The sequence below is a fragment of the Bombina bombina genome, chromosome 7 (genome assembly GCF_027579735.1).
Source record: "Bombina bombina isolate aBomBom1 chromosome 7, aBomBom1.pri, whole genome shotgun sequence".
NCBI classification, from domain to species: Eukaryota; Metazoa; Chordata; class Amphibia; order Anura; family Bombinatoridae; genus Bombina; species Bombina bombina.
This window is the reverse complement of record NC_069505.1, coordinates 160,594,134-160,619,029: the sequence shown is the minus strand read 5'-3', so window position 1 is coordinate 160,619,029 and position 24,896 is coordinate 160,594,134. Positions and strand designations below refer to the sequence as shown.

At 36.0% G+C, this 24,896-nt stretch overlaps 1 protein-coding gene across 1 annotated transcript in view; it reads right to left on the bottom strand.

The window, feature by feature from the left end:
* METTL15 (methyltransferase like 15) overlaps positions 1–24,896 on the bottom strand; it is a 595,857-nt gene that overhangs the window by 420,406 nt on the left and 150,555 nt on the right. The window lies entirely within an intron of this gene.

The following is a 24,896-nucleotide window of genomic DNA, read 5'->3' as shown; positions in this document are numbered from 1 at the left end:
GCTCAGTAGGAGCTGCTCAGAAAGTGTGTAAAAAGAATGTGCATGTTTTGATAATGGAAGTATATTGGTAAGTTGTTTTAAATTACATGTTCTATCTGAATCGTGAAACTTTAAAAAGGGGCAGTTTTACTTGAAATGTTTTATTGTTTAAAAGATACAGTAGATAATCCCTTTATTACCTATTCCTCCGTTTTGCAAAACCAACACGGATAAATTAATATACTTTTTACCTCTGTGATTATCTTGCATCTATGCAAACTGCCCCCTAGGATCTCAGTGATTTTGACAGACTTGCATTTTAGCCAATCAGTGCTGAATCATAAATAACATTGTGCTCACTCCAATGGAATTATCTATATTACACACATGAACTAACACTGTGAAAAACTGTAAAAATGCACTGAGATAAGAGGTGTCCTTTAACAGCTTAGAAATCAGTTTATGAGCCTATCTAAGTTTAGCTTTCAACAAAGAAAACCAATTTCCTATGTTCTGTTTTATAAAGTCTGTATGTTTTTCATTGCTATAGCTCAGATTTATGCATTTTGCATTGAATAAAAAGGCTTCCAAATAAAAAGGTATGGGTCCTATAAGTGTTCCAGACAATCAATGAGTTAAAATGGTTCTGTGAGTGTGTTCAGCGGCAGTAATTTTACCCTTTGACCACCGTGTTTCAGGAAATTTAAAGTTAATATCAAGGCCTTAGAGAGAACAATTGAAATAGAAATCTTAGTACCTTTCTGTACCACCCCACTGGGAGTGTGATTTCTTCTAAACAGTCTTGTTTACATAGCTTTTCTGTAAGCATTACTTAAGTACTGAGTATGTGGGGATAGAATGACAAAATACAAGCTGAAGATCTAATTTGCAAACAATTTTATTATACTCCAGCAGGTAAAATAGATAATTGGGAACACATTAAAGGAAACTGTACATTGTCCCTTTAACTATTTTTGTAATTGTCTGCAATCATGAAATAAATGTAATATAAATATACAGAATAGTAGAACTGAGATTACTGAACTTTCTTCTCCGTAAGTACGTCCAGAACTTTTTATGTGGGATGTTCAACAAGTAAAGGGTTAAAAATGTCACAGTGGGAATCTGGGTGCATTGCAATAAAAATTAAACTTGATTCTGAACCAGTTTATAGGCTTTTCAGATATCCTTTTATCTTTGGAGAAAAATTACATATTTATTTTGAAAATATGTCAGCCCATGTTTTCTCTCTCTCCTTGTGTTCTGACTAAACTAAGAGCTGCCCCCTGCAAATGGATATGGTACAGGAATTAATCAAAGGATTAAAGAATCATTTGATCTTAGGCCACTGATGTCAAACTGGCAGCCAGTCAACTTCATATTGATGCAGGCTCAGGTGTGAAAATTAGATGTACCTTTAGCAACAATGGTACAGGGTGTTTTAACCCCTTAAGGACAAGACCATTTTTCAATTTTCTTACCGTTAAGGACCAGGGCTATTTTTACATTTCTGCGGTGTTTGTGTTTAGCTGTAATTTTCCTCTTACTCATTTACTGTACCCACACATATTATATATCGTTTTTCTCGCCATTAAATGGACTTTCTAAAGATACCATTATTTTTATCATATCTTATAATTTACTATAACAAAAATATAAAATATGATGAAAAAATGGAAAAAACACACACTTTTTCTAACTTTGACCCCCAAAATATGTTACACATCTACAACCACCAAAAAAATAACCATGCTAAAAAGTTTCTAAATTTTGTCCTGAGTTTAGAAACACCCAATGTTTATATGTTCTTTGCTTTTTTTTGCAAGTTATAGGGCAATAAGTACAAGTAGCACTTTGCTATTTCCAAACCATTTCCCCCCCCCCAAAATTAGCGATAGTTACATTGTAACACTGATATCTGTCAGGAATCCCTGAATATCCCTTGACATGTATATACTGTATTTATTTTTAGTAGACAAGACAAAGTATTGATCTAGGCCCATTTTGGTATATTTCATGCAACTATTTCACCGCCAAATGCAATCAAATAAAAAAAAATGTTCTTTTTTTTCCCAAACTTTAGATTTCTCACTGAAATTATTTACAAACAGCTTGTGCAATTATGGCACAAATGGTTGTAAATGCTTCTCTGGGATCCCCTTTGTTCAGAAATAGCAGACATATATGGCTCTGGCGTTACTTTTGGTAATTAGAAAGCCGCTAAACGCCGCTGCACACCACACGTGTATTATGCCCAGCAGTGAAGGGGTTAATTTTAACTTTAGTGTAGTGTAGTAGACAACTCAAAGGCCCATTTTGGTATATTTCATGCCACCATTTCACCGCCAAATGAGATCAAATAAAAAAAATGCTCACTTTTTCACAAACTTTAGGTTTCACGCTGAAATGATTTACAAACAGTTAGTGCAATCATGGCACAAATTGTTGCAAATGCTTCTCTGGGATCCTCTTTGTTCAGAAATAGCAGACATATATGGCTTTGGCATTGCTTTTTGGTAATTAGAAGGCTGCTAAATGCCGCTGTGCACCACACATGTATTATGCCCAGCAGTGAATTAGGTAGCTTGTAGGGTTAATTTTAGCTTTAGTGTAGATATCAGCCTCCCACCTGACACATCCCACCCCCTGATCCCTCCCTGACTCCTCTCTTCCCTCCCCCACCCCACAATTGTCCGTCTGCCAGTACTAAAATAAAATGCTTTTTTTTTCTTCTCATTATTAAAAAAAAAATTAAAAAAATTACATATTCTGCTGTGTAGGATCCCCCCTTAGCCCCCAACCTCCCTTATCCCCCCCAAACAGCTCTCAAACCCTCCCCCTCAACCTTATTGATCGCCATCTTGGGTACTGGCAGCTGTCTGCCAGTACCCAGTTTGCATAGAAATGTAACAAATATATATATATATTATTTATTTTTCTGTAGTGTAGCTTCCCCCCTCAATAACCATCCCCTCCCAGATCCCTTAGATTCATAGTGTAGGGCACCCACCCGGTCCCACCCCCCCCGCTGACGTCATTGATCCCAGCGATGGCCGCCCACCCGCCTCCCTGCAGCAGCTCCCACCCACCAATGTTCGTACTATCGCTGGCCGATGCAGAGAGGGCCACAGAGCGGCTCTCTCTGCATTGGTATTTGAAAAAAGGTATTGCAGTGATGCCTCAATAGCGAGGCATCACGGCAATACCTTCAAAGGATCGCTTCCAGCCGCTTTAAACCCCTAACAACGTACAGGGTACGTCGCTGGTCTTTAAAGACCAGTTTGTGTAAGACGTACCCTGTACGACGTGAGTCGTTAAGGGGTTAAAGGGACATATAACAAGTTGTAATAGAGACAAAATATAATAATATGTACTTTAATTACTTTACCTGCAAATGAACACTGCAGTGCCTTACCATTAACCCTTTCTTTTAAGTTTCTGAATTGTAAAGCTCTAACTCCCCACACACATTTCCTTCTATGGCTGTATCTATATCTATTGTTGTTTTGGTAGAATACAAACATGCAAAGGGATTATCTGCTGGAGCATGCCAAGAAGCTGTGAACTCAGTTAAAATACAATGCCTGTGTCTAAACACTAATAAGGGTGGGTGGAGTTCGCTGTTCCAGGCATCTTAGCTATGTCATTCATTTTGCTTATTTTTGAAAATTATTTTAAAATACTCACCAGCAATTTTTAAACAAATTTGTTATGCAAACTATTTTTTAATTAATTAGCCCTTTTAGGATATGCACAGATCAACTTGTTTTATGTCCCTTTAATACAACCCATTTTACAATAATCAGTTTGTACGAATGTGCTTAAAGGGGAATGGAAATCAAATGGAAATATTCATTATTCAGATAGAGCATTCCCTTTTCAGGCACTATTAAATTCACTTCTATTATCACATGTATTTTGTTCTTATATTATCCTTTGTTGAACGGCATATTCTTAGCAGCAACAATGCACTATTGGGAGTTGGCTGGTGATTGGTAGCTACACACATTTGTCTTTTGTTATAGTCTCAAATGTTTTTAGTAATACATATGCTTTGGAGTTGACTTTAACTATGTGTTTAATTCCTTTGCAGGGCTAAAAACATAGGGGTCAGTTCCATAGTAGTCATTCATGTTTTTCGGATATCAATACACCTTTTTCAACATCAGAATGAACGCAATGCAAACAATAATACCATTCTCGAATTTGAAAACTATTGGAGCGGATATCGCAAAAGTCACCCATACAATACAAGGACTGCATCCACCAGAAAACAAGTTATCAACAACAAAATAGGCACATAAAATTCAACATCACAGCTCAACTAAGAACACATATCAGATAAACAATAACATCAGCTACCAATCTGTGAATGCTGTAACATGAAAAACAAGATAGAACTGCCCATGCCAACAGCGGCAATAATCCTTTTTTTGGTGATGACTATATAGTGACAAATAAAAAAATGACACTGAACACTTCATCACAATCAATTAAAAAAAAAAAGACAAAGAATACATAGCTATAAGATAAACATGCGGTTGTTGGAAAATTAAGATTTAGTATTGTGGGAGTTATGAAGCTCACATGTTTGGCTCAATAAGATTGTGATTGTTTTTTTTTTGTTTGTTTGTTTTTTTAAAAAAGGTCAATCCCGTTTTTCCGATATATTGAAGGAGAATTTGAGAAAGATTTGAAGATGCCATTACTATGTGAAAGCAAAAGTGGAATAATAAAATGCTCCAACATATCAAGATAATTTTCTGTTTCCATTTGTATGTTTAAATATTCAAAACATTAAAAGTGTGCTATTATAATATACACTGGCTTATCATAATTTAAAGACAGGTTAAGTTAATGGAATGCTGGGAATATAGGTAGGCAGATGAAGGTGTGAGCTGAAACGCGTCAGCCCGGTTACCCAATTGCTAGTGGTATTTTTATATTCTTCTTCCATATATTAATAAAGGACTGAGAGCTTTGCATCTTTTACCATGCTTCACATTTTTGTTTCTTACACTAGGCAGATTTATAGACCAGTTTTTATGTTAGTGATGGTCTGTTTTAAACCTTGTCAGGTTTTAATAGTGTTATATATTGATACAATGTACAGTTTATACCTGATCTGTATGTAATGAGCAGTAATCGCGCTAATCAGTTGTTGTTTTGCTTTTAATTTGTTAATGATGGCACAGATGCCATTCAAGAGACTCCTGGTGTAGAAATCAGTTTAACTAACATTAGTTTCAAAAGTGATATTTAACACTTTCTCAGAATATATGCCGCTCTCTCCAATAATTACCCTTTGAGATGATATTCAGGTTCAATAGAGGCCTGGATGTCTATTACAGAGATTTAATTTCATTGAGCTGTTCATTGTAGTTAAAGGGATAATCAACTCATATTGTTTTATTGTTTAAAAATATAGATAATCCCTTTATTACCTGTTCCCCAGTTTTGCACAGAAAACACGGTTATATTAATACACTTTTTACCTCTGTGATTACCTTATCTAAGCCTCTTCTGACAACCCCTTGTTCACATAACATTTTATTTATTATATATTAACTTGCATTTAAGCCAATTAGTCCTTTGTTGTGCACAACCCATGGGCGTGAGCACAATGTTATCTATATGGCTCACATGAACTAGCACTCCCCAGTTGTGAAAAGCTAATAAAGTATGTGATAACAGGATGTCTTAAGTGGCTTTGAAACCGGCAGAAATTTAGAGGTTTATAAAGGTTATAAAAGATATTAATATAACAATGTTGGGTGTTTAAAGCTGGGGAATGGGTTGTAAAGGCATTATCTATCTTTTTAAACAATAACAATTCTTGTGTTGACTGTTCCTTTAAATTTATGCTAGTAAATAAGTCTTCTGCTTCTATTGCTGCCAACAGCTATCTGTGAGTACCTTTATTTTACTAGGCAGGAGTGATATGTTGTCATACAAAGCCATTAATAACGAGAAACTAGAGGTTTATTAAAGTTTTTATTGGGTGGACTGCAGCCCATGTAGCTAATTATAAATGTCTGATTACAAAGATTATGCTCCAGTCTTTGCGATATTTTACTTGTCTGTAAATTTCTAGGTATGTGCTGCTGTGACATTTGTTATGTTTGATTTACAAACTACAAAAAAAGAAAATATTAAAATTAATAAATAAAAATAAACGTTGTACTTTTTATTCATTTTGCCCCTTGTCCCTTTAATTTAACTCTGCAGCGTCCAGAATCATCACCCTGCAATTTTCTACACAATCCTCATTGTTTTGCATAAGCATTGATCAGTGAAGAAATTGCTTTATCTTTGTCTTGAATTAGAAACAGGAAGAGAGATATGATACATTATAGTCATGAGCTTTTCAAGGAGTTTATGGGTCAATTTATCGAAGCGTCAATCTTAGTGCATCCGCCGGCGTCAATACGCTCACCAGACATCGCTGACGCGGATCTGAATACGATACCCTTATTTATCAAAAAGGCAGTCAAAAAGACGTGTATCAAGTATGGTGCGAAGAGCATTGGACTGTTGTTAACTAACAGTCATCAATGTCACGGTTATTCAGGTTTTTCCCAACTTTATTTATACCATTTCATACTGTCCATGAACAAGCACATTTCTCTAAAGCTAATCTTTTATTTTTCAACTATTAATGTCCAAGAAATAGCTACATTTATACCTCAACAAACAATATATCATAGAAAGTTATTTTTATATTTATTTGTTATACAAACCCCAAGAAATAAAGGTCTTCCAGACCTTGTGACAGATCTTCCTAATAGTTTCAAGAGCCTGAATCAAAGTTTCAATCACAGAATCTGAGAAACCACTATATCTCAGAACTAAGCTTCGATTTCCATGACATCAAGTTTAGAGACAGATCCGCATACCAAATCCCGCGAGGCCAAGCTGGGCAATCAGGATTACAAAAACATAATTTATGTAAGAACTTACCTGATAAATTCATTTCTTTCATATTAGCAAGAGTCCATGAGCTAGTGACGTATGGGATATACATTCCTACCAGGAGGGGCAAAGTTTCCCAAACCTTAAAATGCCTATAAATACACCCCTCACCACACCCACAATTCAGTTTAACGAATAGCCAAGAAGTGGGGTGATAAGAAAAAAGTGCGAAAGCATATAAAATAAGGAATTGGAATAATTGTGCTTTATACAAAAAAATCATAACCACCACAAAAAAGGGCGGGCCTCATGGACTCTTGCTAATATGAAAGAAATGAATTTATCAGGTAAGTTCTTACATAAATTATGTTTTCTTTCATGTAATTAGCAAGAGTCCATGAGCTAGTGACGTATGGGATAATGACTACCCAAGATGTGGATCTTTCCACACAAGAGTCACTAGAGAGGGAGGGATAAAATAAAGACAGCCAATTCCTGCTGAAAATAATCCACACCCAAAATAAAGTTTAATGAAAAACATAAGCAGAAGATTCAAACTGAAACCACTGCCTGAAGAACTTTTCTACCAAAAACTGCTTCAGAAGAAGAAAACACATCAAAATGGTAGAATTTAGAAAAAGTATGCAAAGAGGAACAAGTTGCTGCTTTGCAAATCTGATCAATCGAAGCTTTATTCCTAAACGCCCAGGAAGTAGAAACTGACCTAGTAGAATGAACTGTAATCCTTTGAGGCGGAATTTTACCCGACTCGACATAGGCATGATGAAATAAAGATTTCAACCAAGATGCCAAAGAAATGGCAGAAGCTTTCTGGCCTTTTCTAGAACCGGAAAAGATGACAAATAGACTAGAAGTCTTTCGGAAAGACTTAGTAGCTTAAACATAATAATACAAAGCTCTAACAGCATCCAAAGAATGCAATGATTTCTCCTTAGAATTCATAGGATTAGGACATAATGAAGGAACCACAATTTCTCTACTAAGGTTGTTAGAATTCACAACCTTAGGTAAAAAATTCAAAAGAAGTTCGCAGCACCGCCCTATCCTGATGAAAAATCAGAAAAGGAGACTCACAAGAAAGAGCAGATAATTCAGAGACTCTTCTAGCAGAAGAGATGGCCAAAATAAACAAAACTTTCCAAGAAAGTAATATAACGACCAAAGAATGCATGGGTTCAAAAGGAGGAGCTTGAAAAGCCCCCAGAACCAAATTCAAACTCCAAGGAGGAGAAATTGACTTAATGACAGGTTTTATACGAACCAAAGCTTGTACAAAACAATGAAATATCAGGAAGATTAGCAATCCTTCTGTGAAAAAAGAACAGAAAGAGCAGAGATTTGTCCTTTCAAGAAACTTGCGGACAAACCTTTATCTAAACCATCCTGAAGAAACTGAAAAATTTTCGGTATTCAAAAAGAATGCCAAGAAAAAATGATGAGAAAGACACTAAGAAATATAAGTCTTCCAGACTCTATAATATATCAATCTAGATACAGATTTACGAGCCTGTCACATAGTATTAATCACAGAGTCAGAGAAACCGTCTTTGACCAAGAATCAAGCGTTCAAACTCCATACCTTAAAATTTAAGGATTTGAGATCCTGATGGAAAAAAGGACCTTGCGACAGAAAGTCTGGTCTTAACGGAAGAGTCCACAGCTGGCAAGAGGCCATCCGGACAAGATCCGCATACCAAAACCTGTGAGGCCATGCTGGAGCTACCAGCAGGACAAACGAGCATTCCTTTAGAATCTTGGAGAATACTCTTGGAAGAAGAACTAGAGGCGGAAAGATATAGGCAGGATGATACTTCCAAGGAAGTGATAATGTATCCACTGCTTCCGCCCGAGGATCCCGGGATCTGGACAGATACCAGGGAAGTTTCTTGTTTAGATGAGAAGCCATCAGATCTATTTCTGGGAGTTCCCACATTTGAACAATCTGAAGAAATACCTCTGGGTGAAGAGACCATTCGCCCGGATGCAACGTTTGGCGACTGAGATAATCCGCTTCCCAATTGTCTATACCTGGGATATGAACCGCAGAGATTAGACAGGAGCTGGATTCCGCCCAAACTAAAATTCGAGATACTTCTTTCATAGCCAGAGGACTGTGAGTACCTCCTTGATGATTGATGTATGCCACAGCTGTGACATTGTTTATCTGAAAACAAATGAACAACTCTCTCTTCAGAAGAGGCCAAGACTGAAGAGCTCTGAAAATTGCACGGAGTTCAAAATATTGATCGGTAATCTCACCTCCTGAGATTCCCAAACCCCTTGTGCCGTCAGAGACCCCCACACAGCTCCCCAACCTGTAAGACTTGCATCTGTTGAGATTATAGTCCAGGTCGGAAGAACAAAGAAGCCCCCTGAACTAAACGATGGTGAACTGTCCACCATGACAGAGAGTGTCGTATAATCGGTTTAAAGATATTAATTGAGATATCTTTGTGTAATCCCTGCACCACTGGTTCAGCATACAGAGCTGAAGAGGTCGCATGTGAAAACGAGCAAAGGAGATCGCATCCGATGCGGCAGTCCTAAGACCTAAAATTTCCATGCATAAGGCTACCAAAGGGAATGATTGTGACTGAAGGTTTTGACAAGCTGATATCAATGTTAAATTTCTCTTATCTGACAAGGACAGAGTCATAGAGACTGAATCTATCTGGAAACCTAAAAAGGTTACCCTTGTCTGAGGAAACAATGAACTGAATGGTAAATTGATCCTCCAACCATGACCTTGAAGAAACAACACAAGTCGATTCGTATGAGATTCTGCGAAAATGTGAAGACTGAGCAAGTACCAAGATATCGTCCAAATAAGGAAATACCAAAACCCTGTTCTCTGATTACAGACAGAAGGGCACCGAGAACCTTTGAAAAAAATTCTTGGAGCTGACGCTAGGCCAAACGGTAGAGCCACAAAACTGGTAATGCTTGTCTAAAAAGAGAATCTCAGAAACTAAAAGTGATCTGGATGAATCGGAATATGCAGATATGCATCCTGTAAATCTGTTGTAGACATATAATGCCCTTGCTAAACAAAAGGCAGGATAGTCCTACAGTTACCATCTTGAAAGTTGGTATCCTTACATAACGATTCAATATAGATAGATCCGGAACTGGTCTGAAGGAATTGACCTTCTTTGGTACAATGAAGAGATAGAATAAAACCCCAGCCCCTGTTCCAGAACTGGAACTGGCATAATTACTCCAGCCAACTCTAGATCTGAAACACATTTCAGAAATGCTGAGCCTTGCTGTGTTTACTGGGACACGGGAAAGAAAAAAATCTCTTTGCAGGAGGCCTTAACTTGAAGCCAATTCTGTACCTTTCTGAAACAATGTTCTGAAACCAGAGATTGTGAACGGAATTGATCCAAATTTCCTTGAAGAAAACGTAAACTGCCCCATACCAGCAGAGCTGGAATGAGGGCCGCACCTTCATGGGTATTTAGGAGCTGGCTATAGGTTTCTATAAGGCTTGGATATATTCCAAACTGGAAATGGTTTCCAAACTGATACCGCTCCTGAGGATGAAGGATCAGGCTTTTATTCCTTGTTGTGAGGAAAGGAACGAAAATGATTATTAGACCTAAATTTATCTTAGATTTTTTATCCTTTGGTAAAAAGGTTCCCTTCCCTCCAGTAACAGTTGAGATAATAGAATCCAACTGAAAATCGAATAATTTATTACCCTGGAAAGAAAGGGAAAGCAAAGTTGACTTAGAAGACATATCAGCATTCCAAGTTTTAAGCCATAAAGCTTTTCTAGCTAAAATAGCTAGAGACATATACCTGACATCAACTCTAATGATATCAAAAGATGGTATCACAAATAAAATTATTAGCATGTTATAGAATAATAATAATGCTATAAAATTATGATCTGTTACTTGTTGCGCTAAAGCTTCTAACCAAAAAGTTGAAGCTGCAGCAACATCCGCTAAAAATATAGCAGGTCTAAGAAGATTACCTGAACATAAGTAAGCTTTTCTTAGAAAGGATTCAATTTTCCTATTTAAAGGATCCTTAAATGAAGTACTATCTGCCATAGGAATAGTAGTACGTTTAGCAGGAGTAGAGACAGCCCCATTAACCTTAGAGATTTTGTCCCAAAACTCTAATCTGTCAGATGGCACAGGATATAATTGCTTAAAACGTTTAGAAGGAGTAAATGAATTACCCAAATTATTCCATTCCCTGGAAATTACTTCAGAAATAGCATCAGGGAGAGAAAACACTTCTGGAATAACTACTTATTTAAACGTTTAGATTTAGTATCAAGAGGGCCAGAATCTTCTATTTCTAATGCAATTAATACTTCTTTAAGTAAAGAACGAATAAATTCCATCTTGAACAAATACAAAGATTTATCAGCATCAACCTCTGAGACAGAAACCTCTGAACCAGAAGCACCATTATCAGTATCAGAATGATGATGTTCATTTAAAAATTCATCTGAAAAAAGAGAAGTTTTAAAAGACTTTTATGTATACTAGAAGGAGAAATAACAGACATAGCCTTCTTAATGGATTTAAAAAATAAAATCTCTTATGTTATCAGGAACACTCTGAAAATTAGATGTTGACGGAACAGCAACAGGTAATGTAACAGTACTAAAGGAAATTTTATCTGCATTAATAAGTTTGTCATGACATGCAATACAAACAACAGCTGGAGAAACAGATACCAAAAGTTTATAGCAGATACACTTAGCTTGGTAGCTCCAGCACTGGGCAGTGATTTTCCTGAAGTATCTTCTGACTCAGTTGCAACGTGGAACATCTTGCAATATGTAAAAGAAAAAACAACATATAAAGCAAAATTGATCAAATTCCTTAAATGACAGTTTCAGGAATGGGAAAAAAATGCCAGTGAACAAGCTTCTAGCAACCAGAAACAATAAATAATGAGACTTAAATAATGTGGAGACAAAAATGACGCCCATTTTTTTTAGCGCCAAAAAAGACGCCCACATTATTTGGCGCCTAAATGCTTTTGGCGCCAAAAATGACGCCACATCCGGAACGCCGACACTTTTGACGCAAAAAAAACGTCAAAAATGACGCAACTTCCGGCGACACGTATGACGCCGGAAACAGAAAAAAAAAATTTGCGCCAAAAAAGTCCGCGCCAAGAATGACGCAATAAAATGAAGCATTTTCAGCCACCGCGAGCCTAACAGCCCACAGGGAAAAAGTCAAAATTTTTTAAGGTAAGAAAAAATGATTGAAACAAATGCATTTATCCCAAGTATGAAACTGACTGTCTGAAAATAAGGAATGTTGAACATCCTGAGTCAAGGCAAATAAATGTTTGAATACATATATTTAGAACTTTATAAAAAAGTGCCTAACCATAGCTTAGAGTGTCACAGAAAATAAGCTTACTTACTTACCCCAGGACACTCATCTACATGTTGTAGAAAGCCAAACCAGTACTGAAACGAAAATCAGCAGAGGTAATGGTATATATATAAGAGTATATCGTCGATCTGAAAAGGGAGGTAAGAGATGAATCTCTACGACCGATAACAGAGAACCTATGAAATAGACCTCGTAGAAGGAGATCATTGCATTCAAATAGGCAATACTCTCCTCACATCCCTCTGACATTCACTGCACGCTGAGAGGAAAACCGGGCTCCAACCTGCTGCGGAGCGCATATCAACGTAGAATCTAGCACAAACTTACTTCACCACCTCCAAAGGAGGCAAAGTTTGTAAAACTGAATTGTGGGTGTGGTGAGGGGTGTATTTATAGGCATTTTAAGGTTTGGGAAACTTTGCCCCTCCTGGTAGGAATGTATATCCCATACGTCACTAGCTCATGGACTCTTGCTAATTACATGAAAGAAATACTTCTCTAGTCTTATCTTGGAAATCAGACTGGGAAAACCAGAGGTGGAAACTGATAAGCAGGCTGAAATAACAAAGGAATTACTAGAGCTTCCACTAACTCTGCTAGAGAATCCCTCGCAAAGTACCTGAGATGTTTGTTTTTCAAATGAGAGGCCATCAGATCTATTTCTGGGAGACCCCAAAGATCCACAATCTGATTGAACACACTCTGGTGATGAGACCACTCCCCTGGATGTAGAGACTGATGACTCATAAAGTATGCCTCCCAAATGATAACTTCTGGGGTGAAAATTGCAGAAACTTGACATAACAAGGAGATAATCCAAGAAACCTCCATCATTGCAAGTGAACTGCGAGTTACCCCTGATAATTGATATAAGACACCGTTTTGACATTGTCTGTCTGAAAACGGAGATGGGACTCCTTTATTTAACAGGGGCCCTGGAAATTGCACAGAGTTTGAGAACATTGATTGGTACTTTTACCTCCCAAGGATCCCCAAACCCCTGTGTGCTGTCAGAGACCCCAGACAGCTCCCCAACCTGAAAGACTTGCGTCTGTAGTGATCACAGTCCAGGTAGGATGTGCAAAATAAGCCCTCTGAATTATACACTGATGATCCTGCCACCAAGTTAGAGACAGAGTTGTACTGGGATCCAAAAATATATTTTGAGACAGCTGAGTATAATCCCTGCACAATTGACGCAGCATACAAAGATGAAGAGGCCTCATGTGAAATCAAGCAAATGGAATTGCATCTGAGGCTGCCATGGTAAGACCTAGTATTTCCATACACAGAGTCACTGAAGAAAATGAGAGAAACTGAAGGTTTAGACAAGCTGACACCACTTCTCTTTTTGAGAAAGACTCATGGATACTGAGTCTATTAGGAAAACCAAGAAAGTTACCTTTTTCGGAGGAACCAAATAAGTTTTTCAAAAATTGATCCTTTAACCATGTGTTTTAAGAAACAACAAGAGTTGGCTGGTGTGAAATTCTGCTAAAGGAAAAGATGGAGCTTGAAACAAGATATAATCCTTGTAAGGAAACACTGAAATACCCTGAGTCCTGATCACAGACAAAAGGGCACCCAGAACCTTTGTAAATATTCTTGGAGCTGTAGCCAGAACAAATGGAAGAGCAACAAACTGAAAATGCCTGTCCATAAAGACAAACCTAAGAAACTGGATATGTAAGCATCTTCTTTGTGAATAGGAATATGAAGGCAAGCATCCTTTAAATACATTTTGGGCGTAAATTGACCTTGCATAACAAAAGGCAGAATAGTCTTGCGGTAGCAATTAGTGCTCAAAAATTGACCCCCAAAAAATGTGTGATTTTTTTTTTTTTTAAGTAGCATTTTTGTTTCAAAACTGCACTAAGAAGTATTTGGGGGCTAAAGTGTGCAGGTGTAGGGTGTTAGAAGAAAAAAAAACTGAAAAGTGTCTTTACATTGCGGTCTATGGGGACTGTGCGTTTGCTATAAATATATATATATTTATGCTTATATATATATATGTATTTATGCGTTAATATGTGTCTCGTGAGCGCAATGCTTCCGTGCAATAATACCAGTGGACATTTGTGTGCACAGATATTACAGTTGAGCGTAAATATCGCTTTCTCTGAGGCAATATTTTCCTCTCAAATTGTAATCTGCCCTATAAGTAGATCTCTATTAGTTAACATGGACATAACAAAACTATTTTATAAAAAAAGAAAGATTAGCGTTCTAGTCTGCATTAGCTACAATGTAAATGAAAGTTTTTGAAAATTCAAATAGATTCTTAGTCATCAAAAAGAAATCATATCTTTTTAACAGTATCATAAACTAAGCATTAATATTTATATTTTCAGTTTCATTTTTTAATAGCTCAAATCAGTCTAATGGCGATTTGATAGGATCATTAAATTGCTTTGGAATGAGGTTTTATCTGACCTGGTGTATAAAATTGTCCCTTTAAGTGCTAAGAAACCATTCTGCCTAACGTATTACATAGCCTCTTACAATAACACAGAGTACATTACACTAATGAGGGCAATTTACTTATTCTACATTATGGAACGTTAGACGTTTAGCTGCAATGCTAAATACTTCCACTTATATTACTACAGCATAGTCTCAGACAAAGTCTGCCTGTCAGCTCAGTTTCACAGAACAATCTAAAATACCCTTTAAAGCACCTTGTTATGGTAACAAACAGCCTATGAAAATGAGATTGGAGGCAGAAGGATCACTTTCATTCTGTTAAACATACAACAGAGGGTCTTTTTTCTGTCACCTGAAGTTCATGCATGGATTCGGATTACAACTAGTTAGTGATATAGCAATGCGGAAATCTTACAGCTTTTCAGTCTTAATCAGACAAAAACACAATCCCATGCAACACCTACTAAAAACTGTACACACAAATACACATTTTACAGGTTACACATAATGGTAATTTTTTTTTTCCATTCAAAAGAGGACATTTTAAAATGTATTCTTATGTGTCTATATATGTATATATATATATATATATATATATATATATATATATATATATATATATACATATATATATATATATATACATACACATAGACACATAAGAATACATATATATATAAATAAATATATATATATATATATATATATATATATATATATATATATACACACACACACACACTAATATACATATACAGTGTGTATCCAGGCAGGCAGTCTATGTTTTTTTAATCATAAATCCCACCTTTATTGTGAAAAAATTTAAGTTTTGGCGATATCTCCCCTTTCCCTAGATATACTGGAATGTTACATTTATCACAATAAAGGAGTGATTTCTGAATAAAAAAAAAACAACAAAAAAACAACAAAAAAACAGCGTGCCTGTCTACATCTTCGATGTATAATTTTGGAGCCGGCATCCTGGTAGATGTGGCTTTAAAGGGATAATCTACTTAAAAATGTTTATTGTTTAAAAAAAGATTATTACCCATTCCCCAGTTTTGCATAACCAACACTGTTATATTAATACACCTTTAATCTCTGTTTTACCTTTAATCTAAGCCTCTGCAAACTGACCTCTAACTTTAGTTCTTTTAACAGACTTGCATTTTAGCCAGTCAGTGCTGACTCATAAATAACTCCATACATGGACTAGTACTGTCTAGCTTTGAAAAAAACTGTCAAAATGCACTGATATAAACGGTGGCCTTCAAGGGCTTAGAAATCAGCATACGAGCCTACCTAGGTTTAGCTTTCATCAAAGAATACCAAGAGAACAAAGCAAATTTGATGATAAAAGTAAATTGGAAAGTTGTTTAAAATGACATGCCGTATATCTGAATCACGAAAGCTTATTTTTTACTAGACTGTCCATTTGTGTTAAAGTATATATGTTGGGTATTGTCCCAACATATTTGGACCTGCCCCAGTTAGAAGACAAGGGGGGAGTATTGTGTATAGCTCTAAGTTGATGAAAACCCACCCAGACATTGTTCACATAACAACATTAGTGAAGCTTTTGTTACAATATGTTGTTCCCTGACAAAAATACTTACATTTGAAAATCAAAACTGACAAAAAATAAATAAATCTTAACTAAAAAAAAGATGAGAAATTAAATTAAATCTATTAAAGTGAACAAAGATAATTTAATATACAAGCTTGAAATGCGTAAATATGTCCTGTTATTTCGATTCTGAATAAAACATGGCAACTCTTGTAAAGGTGATGACTGTCATTCTAGATTAGATTAATTGTCTTTCTGTTGTGTTTTGTTTTTCCTTGAATCCATGGCTATGTTATTAAAAATGATCTTAATATTTGTAATGGTTTAGTAAAGAATTAATTCACAATATTAGATAAGAAAGAGGTCTGTGCTGTGAGGGGAAATGTTTATTACAATTATAAATTGTATTTAAAGAGATATGAAACCCAACATTCTTTCTTTCATGATTCAGGTAGGGCATGTGATTTTAAACAACTCACTAATTTACTTTGATCATCATTTTTTTTCCGTACTCTTAGTATCTTTTATTAAAAAGCAGGGACCTATGCTTGAGAGTCTGCCCATTTCTGGAGCACTATATGGCAGCAGTTTTGCAAGAATGTTATCCATTTGCAAGACCACTAGATGGCAGCAGTATTTTTTGCCATGTAGTGCTCTGGACACGTACCTAGGTATATTTATAACAAAGTGGAATTTGGATGTAGAGGCGCTGATCTTTTATCCTTCTGTGTGTTGCTTTGCACACTGAAGAGAGAAACTTGACTTGTGATTTGCAGAAGTTAACACTAAATAATGTGCAGTATACTTACTCCGAAAATTTCAGAGTTCAGCCTCTTCACATAGATTTGTATCCTGATTTTCCCATATTCAAAATTTGACAGATATCTGCAGACAATGGAAATTACACTGCAAGTGATTGTATCTCACAAATTATATAAAGTGCAATATACTCAATCCGGTTCCTCACATGTAGTTTGTAGCTTAAAAATACTTCCAAAAAAGGCAGCAGAGAAAAATACTTGTTGTAACAAACAAATATTTATTAAAACATGTTGATAAAAAGCTTTTTTTTTTTTACTCTATGCGTTTCAACGACTGAAATCGTCTTTTTCAAGAGCAGTAAAAAAATTTGGAAGTGCTGCCTTAGAGTATTACAGGTGTATTTATACAGGTAATCAATGTTCCTGTTCCGGTGATAACACCGGAATAGGACTCACAAATAAAAACATTTTTTATTTATCCCCATCCGATTGTGTTTGAGAGTAATGCAATTTGTGTTTTGCTTAAGCTATTTCGCTTAAAATCTCAATAATTTGCCAAATCGAATCGGGATAAATCAATTTTAACAAGTCATTAGCCAATCACAGCAAAGTTACAAAATAGTTCCCTTTCGAGTCCCGATCTTGTGTGTTCCCCTTTCAGGTCCGACAAAGGTTGCGCTGTCACGTGTCACAATCGGGCCAATCTTATGACGAGCGCTGTTCCAAATGCTCCATATGGTTTGTATAGGAATCTATTTCCAAAGCCGGTCAGACAGTCCCATGTCACATGTCTTTAATCGGCCAATCCTCTTTTGAGCAATGTTTGTTCACCGTATTCGGATTATAACCAATTCTTGTCTTTTTAGTTTTTTCTAAGGGGTATGTAATGAAAGTGCAGATCACTTTAGGTCATATATTGATTGTATGTAAAACAATTTATCTTATCTAAACCAAAATTACATTTGATTAAACAGGATCGTAAGTAACCAATATTGGGATTAAATGAAAATACACTCTTGAAATAAATAAAATAAATAAAATAAAATAAAATGAAATAAAATTTCTTCAAATAAAATAAATAATACTTGTCAAATGTGATCCTGACAATAAAGTTATTGGATCATTGAAATTCCTTTTTAGACCATCTTGCATATGGCATAAATTAATACACAATACATGAAATGCTCAGATAGACCATATTCATACATCCATATATGACATGGATTGATACATACTACATGAAATATCCTGATAAATGTCATTTTGTGTTATATATTAAATTAAATTTACTTCCAATGAAAAATTAAATTAAAAAATTGATATTACCTTCTAATTACTTAACTATAAATAATTAAATGATTAAAAACAATAATAATGAATAATGTACAATTTTTCATATTTAATGATCAAATGAACGCTGCCACTCTGATATCTTTATTTAATCCATGGTGTCCATATGTTTTTAATGTATGTATCCACCATAGTTCTCTTCTATTTAGTTCTTTTTCAATCTCGCCCCCTCTCCAGTGTAATGAAACTTTTTCTATACCAATCCATGATAGATGTTTTTTGTCATATAGTGGGCAGTTATTAAAATGTAATGGAACTCCATGATCTTCCTTCTCTTTTTCAATTTTATTAAGATGCTCTAATATTCGTATCTTTACAAATCTTGAAGTCTGACCCAAGTATTGAATCTGGCAATTACACTGTAATAGATAGATTACGTTTTTAGTTTTACAACTGATGAAGTCTTTTATTGTATATGATTTTCCTGTTATTGTAGAGGTGAATGTCTTATGTGGTTTTTTTTGTGCAATTACACGCTTTGCAATGCCCACATGTATAAAAGCCTGTCAAGTTGTCAATCTGAATGGGTTTTGGGGGCTTCATCCCTTTTATGAGAGAAGGTGCTAATTTTTGTTTAAAGCTGGTTCCCTTTCTAAAAGTTATGATACGTTTATTTGGAATGATATTATTCAAAAATTCATCGTTCTTAAGAACATTTTAATCACCATAAGAACACATATTCACCAAAAGAAAGAAGGGAAAGAAGAGAAAGCCACCACACCACAGGGAATGCACGACATGAACAAGATTTAAATCACCCTTTTCCACAGAACACATACAAAGAAAGACACAAAATAGGAACCAACCACACTTCAAACAATCAGGGGTGGGTTCACCCCAATCGTTATTCCCCACTTCGTCCAGACAGAATGAACCAGAAAAAAAGAGACAGAACACCAGATCCTTCAGGGGAGGAAGAGGTGGAAGAAGCAAAACACAGAAGAAGGAGCCAGAGAGATTAGGGATTCATAATATTTCATCACAAATAATAAATGAACAAGAAAAAAATATACTTTCAAAGGGTTTAAAGTTTATCCCCACTCAGAGTGTTAATACATTTCAATTGTTTATTGATGCACAGAAATTTATTTAGAATTTGACAGTTAAAAGATTTTTTGCCAAAAAGGATACACTTAGTCAGAATCAAGCTAATATCCCACAAAATAGAGATCCAAGAACTTATTTAAAAAATACTTCTACCTTCTATCCTAGTCATTGCAAAGGTCCCAATATAGAGGTATTCGGTAAATTAATTCTAAAAGACATAGAAAAAATTGAGTCAAGACCCAAATATTTTAATTTAAATAAACAAGAAAATGAGATCTATAAAAGCCTAAACAAAAGAGAAGACATCATCATTAAGGAGGCAGATAAGGGGGGGAAGTATAGTAATTATGGATCGTAGCTACTATATGGAGGAGGCAAATAGAATTCTATCGGATAATAAGACTTATCAAATTCTTAGAAATAATCCAAAAAAAAACATTTTACTTCAGAATTGAACGAAGTCTTGCTACAGGCTTTTGATAGAGGAATTATTTCTCAAGATGAATTTACATTTCTAAATAAGACAGAGTCTTACTTAGGCCCCCAGGGAGACCCATTATTAGTGGGATAGATTCTTTAACATGTAATTTATCTGCTTTTATAGATTACCTTTTGCAACCTTATGCACAAACAGCGAGATCATACCTTAAAGATACTAAACAAGTACTTGGTATACTTAAGGATATGAAATGGGAATCAGGTTATTCATGGGTAACGATGGATGTGACATCTTTATATTCCATCATTAACCATCAGAAAGGTATAGCAGCCATAAAATGGAAACTTGAACAAGATAAGGATTTATCTACCGCATTATTAGAATTTATTCTTATATCAATAGAATTCATATTGAAACATAATTATTTTTGTTTTAATAACCAACAGTACCTTCAGATATGTGGCACTGCCATGGGCACCAGGTTCGCCCCAAGTTACGCGAACATATACATGGACCACTTTGAACACACTTATGTATGGTCATGTGGCGTGGTTGGGGCGAGCCTGGTGTCCTGGCGGAGGTACATAGATGATGTTCTCTGTGTCTGGAATAATGACGAAGAAGCATTAAAAAGCTTTGTTTCACATTTAAATAACAATAACATGGGCATAATATTGACACCAGAATCTAATAAAACCCACATTATTTTTTTGGATCTGACAATTTTTGTAGAAGCAGGGAATGTACATACTAAAACCTTTTTTAAAAGTTGTGACATGAATACTTATATCAGGAGAGACAGTGAACACCATCCAACTTGATTAAAAGCAATTCCCAAAGGGCAATTTCTCCATATAAGAAGAAATTGTGACACTATAGATGACTTTAACACACAATCTAAAATTATCAAAGAAAGGTTTGAACATAAAGGCTATGATAGCAACACTCTAGAACAGGACAGGGTTGAAGTTGGAAATAGAGATCGAGATTCTCTAATCATAAACAAAAAATAAGAATCTTCACATAATCCAAATTTTCCAAGATTTATTACCACTTACAATAGTGGTCACAAACAAATCAAACATATTATAAATCAGCATTGGAATGTTCTTAAGAACGATGAATATATGAATAATATCATTCCAAATAAACCTATCATAACTTTTAGAAAGGGAACCAGCTTTAAACTAAAATTAGCACCTTCTCTCAATCAAATGTAATTTTGGTTTAGATAAGATAAATTGTTTTACATACAATCAATATACGACCTAAAGTGATCTGCACTTTCATTACATACCCCTTAGAAAAAACTAAAAAGACAAGAATTGGTTATAATCCGAATACGGTGAACAAACATCACTCAAAAGAGGATTGGCCGATTAAAGACATGTGACATGGGACTGTCTGACCGGCTTTGGAAATAGATTCCTATACAAACCATATGGAGCATTTGGAACAGCGCTCGTCATACGATTGGCCTGATTGTGACACGTGACAGCGCAACTTTTGTCGGACCTGAAAGGGAAACACACAAGATCGGGACTCGAAAGGGAACTATTTTGTAACTTTGCTGTGATTGGCTAATGACTCTTGACTTGTTAAAATTGATTTATCCCGATTCGATTTGGCAAATTATTGAGATTTTAAGCGAAATAGCTTAAGCAAAACACAAATTGCATTACTCTCAAACACAATCGGATGGGGATGAATAAAAAATGTTTTTATTTGTGAGTCCTATTCCAGTGTTATCACCGGAACAGGAACATTGATTACCTGTATAAATACACCTGTAATACTCTAAGGCAGCACTTCCAAAAAAAATTTACTGCTCTTGAAAAAGACGATTTCAGTCGTTGAAACGCGTAGAGCCAAAAAAAAAAGAGCTTTTTATCAACATGTTTTAATAAATATTTGTTTGTTACAACAAGTATTTTTCTCTGCTGCCTTTTTTGGAAGTATTTTTAAGCTACAAACTACATGTGAGGAACCGGATTCCGAATTACTCGGAGTGCGTATATTGCACTTTATATAATTTGTGAGATACAATCACTTGCAGTGTAATTTCCATTGTCTGCAGATATCTGTCAAATTTTGAATATGGGAAAAACATAATTTATGTAAGAACTTACCTGATAAATTCATTTCTTTCATATTAGCAAGAGTCCATGAGCTAGTGACGTATGGGATATACATTCCTACCAGGAGGGGCAAAGTTTCCCAAACCTCAAAATGCCTATAAATACACCCCTCACCACACCCACAAATCAGTTTAATGCATAGCCAAGAAGTGGGGTGATAAGACAAAGTGCGAAAGCATAAAAAATACGGAATTGGAATAATTGTGCTTTATACAAAAAATCATAACCACCATAAAAAGGGTGGGCCTCATGGACTCTTGCTAATATGAAAGAAATGAATTTATCAGGTAAGTTCTTACATAAATTATGTTTTCTTTCATGTAATTAGCAAGAGTCCATGAGCTAGTGACGTATGGGATAATGACTACCCAAGATGTGGATCTTCCACGCAAGAGTCACTAGAGAGGGAGGGATAAAATAAAGACAGCCAATTCCGCTGAAAATAATCCACACCTAAAATAAAGTTTAAATCTTATAATGAAAAAAACTGAAATTATAAGCAGAAGAATCAAACTGAAACAGCTGCCTGAAGTACTTTTCTACCAAAAACTGCTTCAGAAGAAGAAAACACATTGAAATGGTAGAATTTAGTAAAAGTATGCAAAGAAGACCAAGTTGCTGCTTTGCAAATCTGATCAACCGAAGCTTCATTCCTAAACTCCCAGGAAGTAGAAACTGACCGAGTAGAATGAGCTTTAATACTTTGAGTTTTACCCGACTCGACATAAGCATGATGAATTAAAGATTTCAACCAAGATGCCAAAGAAATGGCAGAGGCCTTCTGACCTTTCCTAGAACCGGAAAAGATAACAAATAGACTAGAAGTCTTCCGGAAATTCTTAGTAGCTTCAACATAATATTTCAAAGCTCTAACTACATCCAAAGAATGCAATGATCTCTCCTTAGAATTCTTAGGATTAGGACATAATGAAGGAACCACAATTTCTCTGCTAATGTTGTTAGAATTCACAACCTTAGGTAAAAATTTAAAAGAAGTTTGCAACACCGCCTTATCCTGATGAAAAATCAGAAAAGGAGACTCACAAGAAAGAGCAGATAATTCAGAAACTCTTCTAGCAGAAGAGAAGGCCAAAAGAAACAAAACTTTCCAAGAAAGTAATTTAATGTCCAATGAATGCATAGGTTCAAACGGAGGAGCTTGAAGAGCCCCCAGAACCAAATTCAAACTCCAAGGAGGAGAAATTGACTTAATAACAGGTTTTATATGAACCAAAGCTTGTACAAAACAATGAATATCAGGAAGATTAGCAATCTTTCTGTGAAAAAGAACAGAAAGAGCAGAGAATTGTCCTTTCAAGGAACTTGCAGGCAAACCTTTATACAAACCATCCTGAAGAAACTGTAAAATTCTCGGAATTCTAAAAGAATGCCAGGAAAAATGATGAGAAAGACACCAAGAAATATAAGTCTTCCAGACTTGATAATATATCTTCCTAGATACAGATTTACGAGCCTGGAACATAGTATTAATCACAGAGTCAGAGAAACCTCTTTGACTAAGAATCAAACGTTCAATCTCCATACCTTTAAATTTAAGGATTTGAGATCCTGATGGTAAAAAGGACCTTGCGACAAAAGGTCTGGTCTTAACGGAAGAGTCCATGGTTGGCAAGAGGCCATCCGGACAAGATCCGCATACCAAAACCTGTGAGGCCATGCTGGAGCCACCAGCAGAACAAATGAGCATTCCTTCAGAATCTTGGAGATTACTCTTGGAAGAAGAACTAGAGGCGGAAAGATATAGGCAGGATGATACTTCCAAGGAAGTGACAATGCATCCACTGCTTCCGCCTGAGGATCCCTGGATCTGGACAGATACCTGGGAAGTTTCTTGTTTAGATGAGAAGCCATCAGATCTATTTCTGGAAGTCCCCACATTTGAACAATCTGAAGAAATACCTCTGGGTGAAGAGACCATTCGCCCGGATGTAACGTTTGGCGACTGAGATAATCCGCTTCCCAATTGTCTATACCTGGGATATGAACCGCAGAAATTAGACAGGAGCTGGTTTCCGCCCATACCAGTATTCGAGATACTTCTTTCATAGCCAGAGGACTTGAGTCCCTCCTTGATGATTGATATATGCCACAGTTGTGACATTGTCTGTCTGAAAACAAATGAACAATTCTCTCTTTAGAAGAGGCCATGACTGAAGAGCTCTGAAAATTGCACGGAGTTCCAAAATATTGATTGGTAATCTCACCTCCTGAGATTCCCAAACCCCTTGTGCTGTCAGAGACCCCCAAACAGCTCCCCAACCTGTCAGACTTGCATCTGTTGAAATTACAGTCCAGGTCGGAAGAACAAAAGAAGCCCCCTGGATTAAACGATGGTGATCTGTCCACCACGTCAGAGAGTGTCGTACAATCGGTTTTAAAGATATTAATTGAGATATCTTTGTGTAATCCCTGCACCACTGGTTCAGCATACAGAGCTGAAGAGATCACATGTGAAAACGAGCAAAGGGGATCGCGTCCGATGCAGCGGTCATAAGACCTAGAATTTCCATGCATAAGGCTACCGAAGGGAACAATTGAGACTGAAGGTTTCGACAAGCTGAGATCAATTTTAGACGTCTCTTGTCTGTCAGAGACAGAGTCATGGACACTGAATCTATCTGGAAACCTAAAAAGGTTACCCTTGTCTGAGGAATCAATTAACTTTTCGGTAAATTGATCCTCCAACCATGATCTTGAAGAAACAACACAAGTCGATTCGTATGAGATTCTGCTAAATGTGAAGACTGAGCAAGTACCAAGATATCGTCCAAATAAGGAAATACCACAATACCCTGTTCTCTGATTACAGACAGAAGGGCACCGAGAACCTTTGTAAAAATTCTTGGAGCTGTTGCTAGGCCA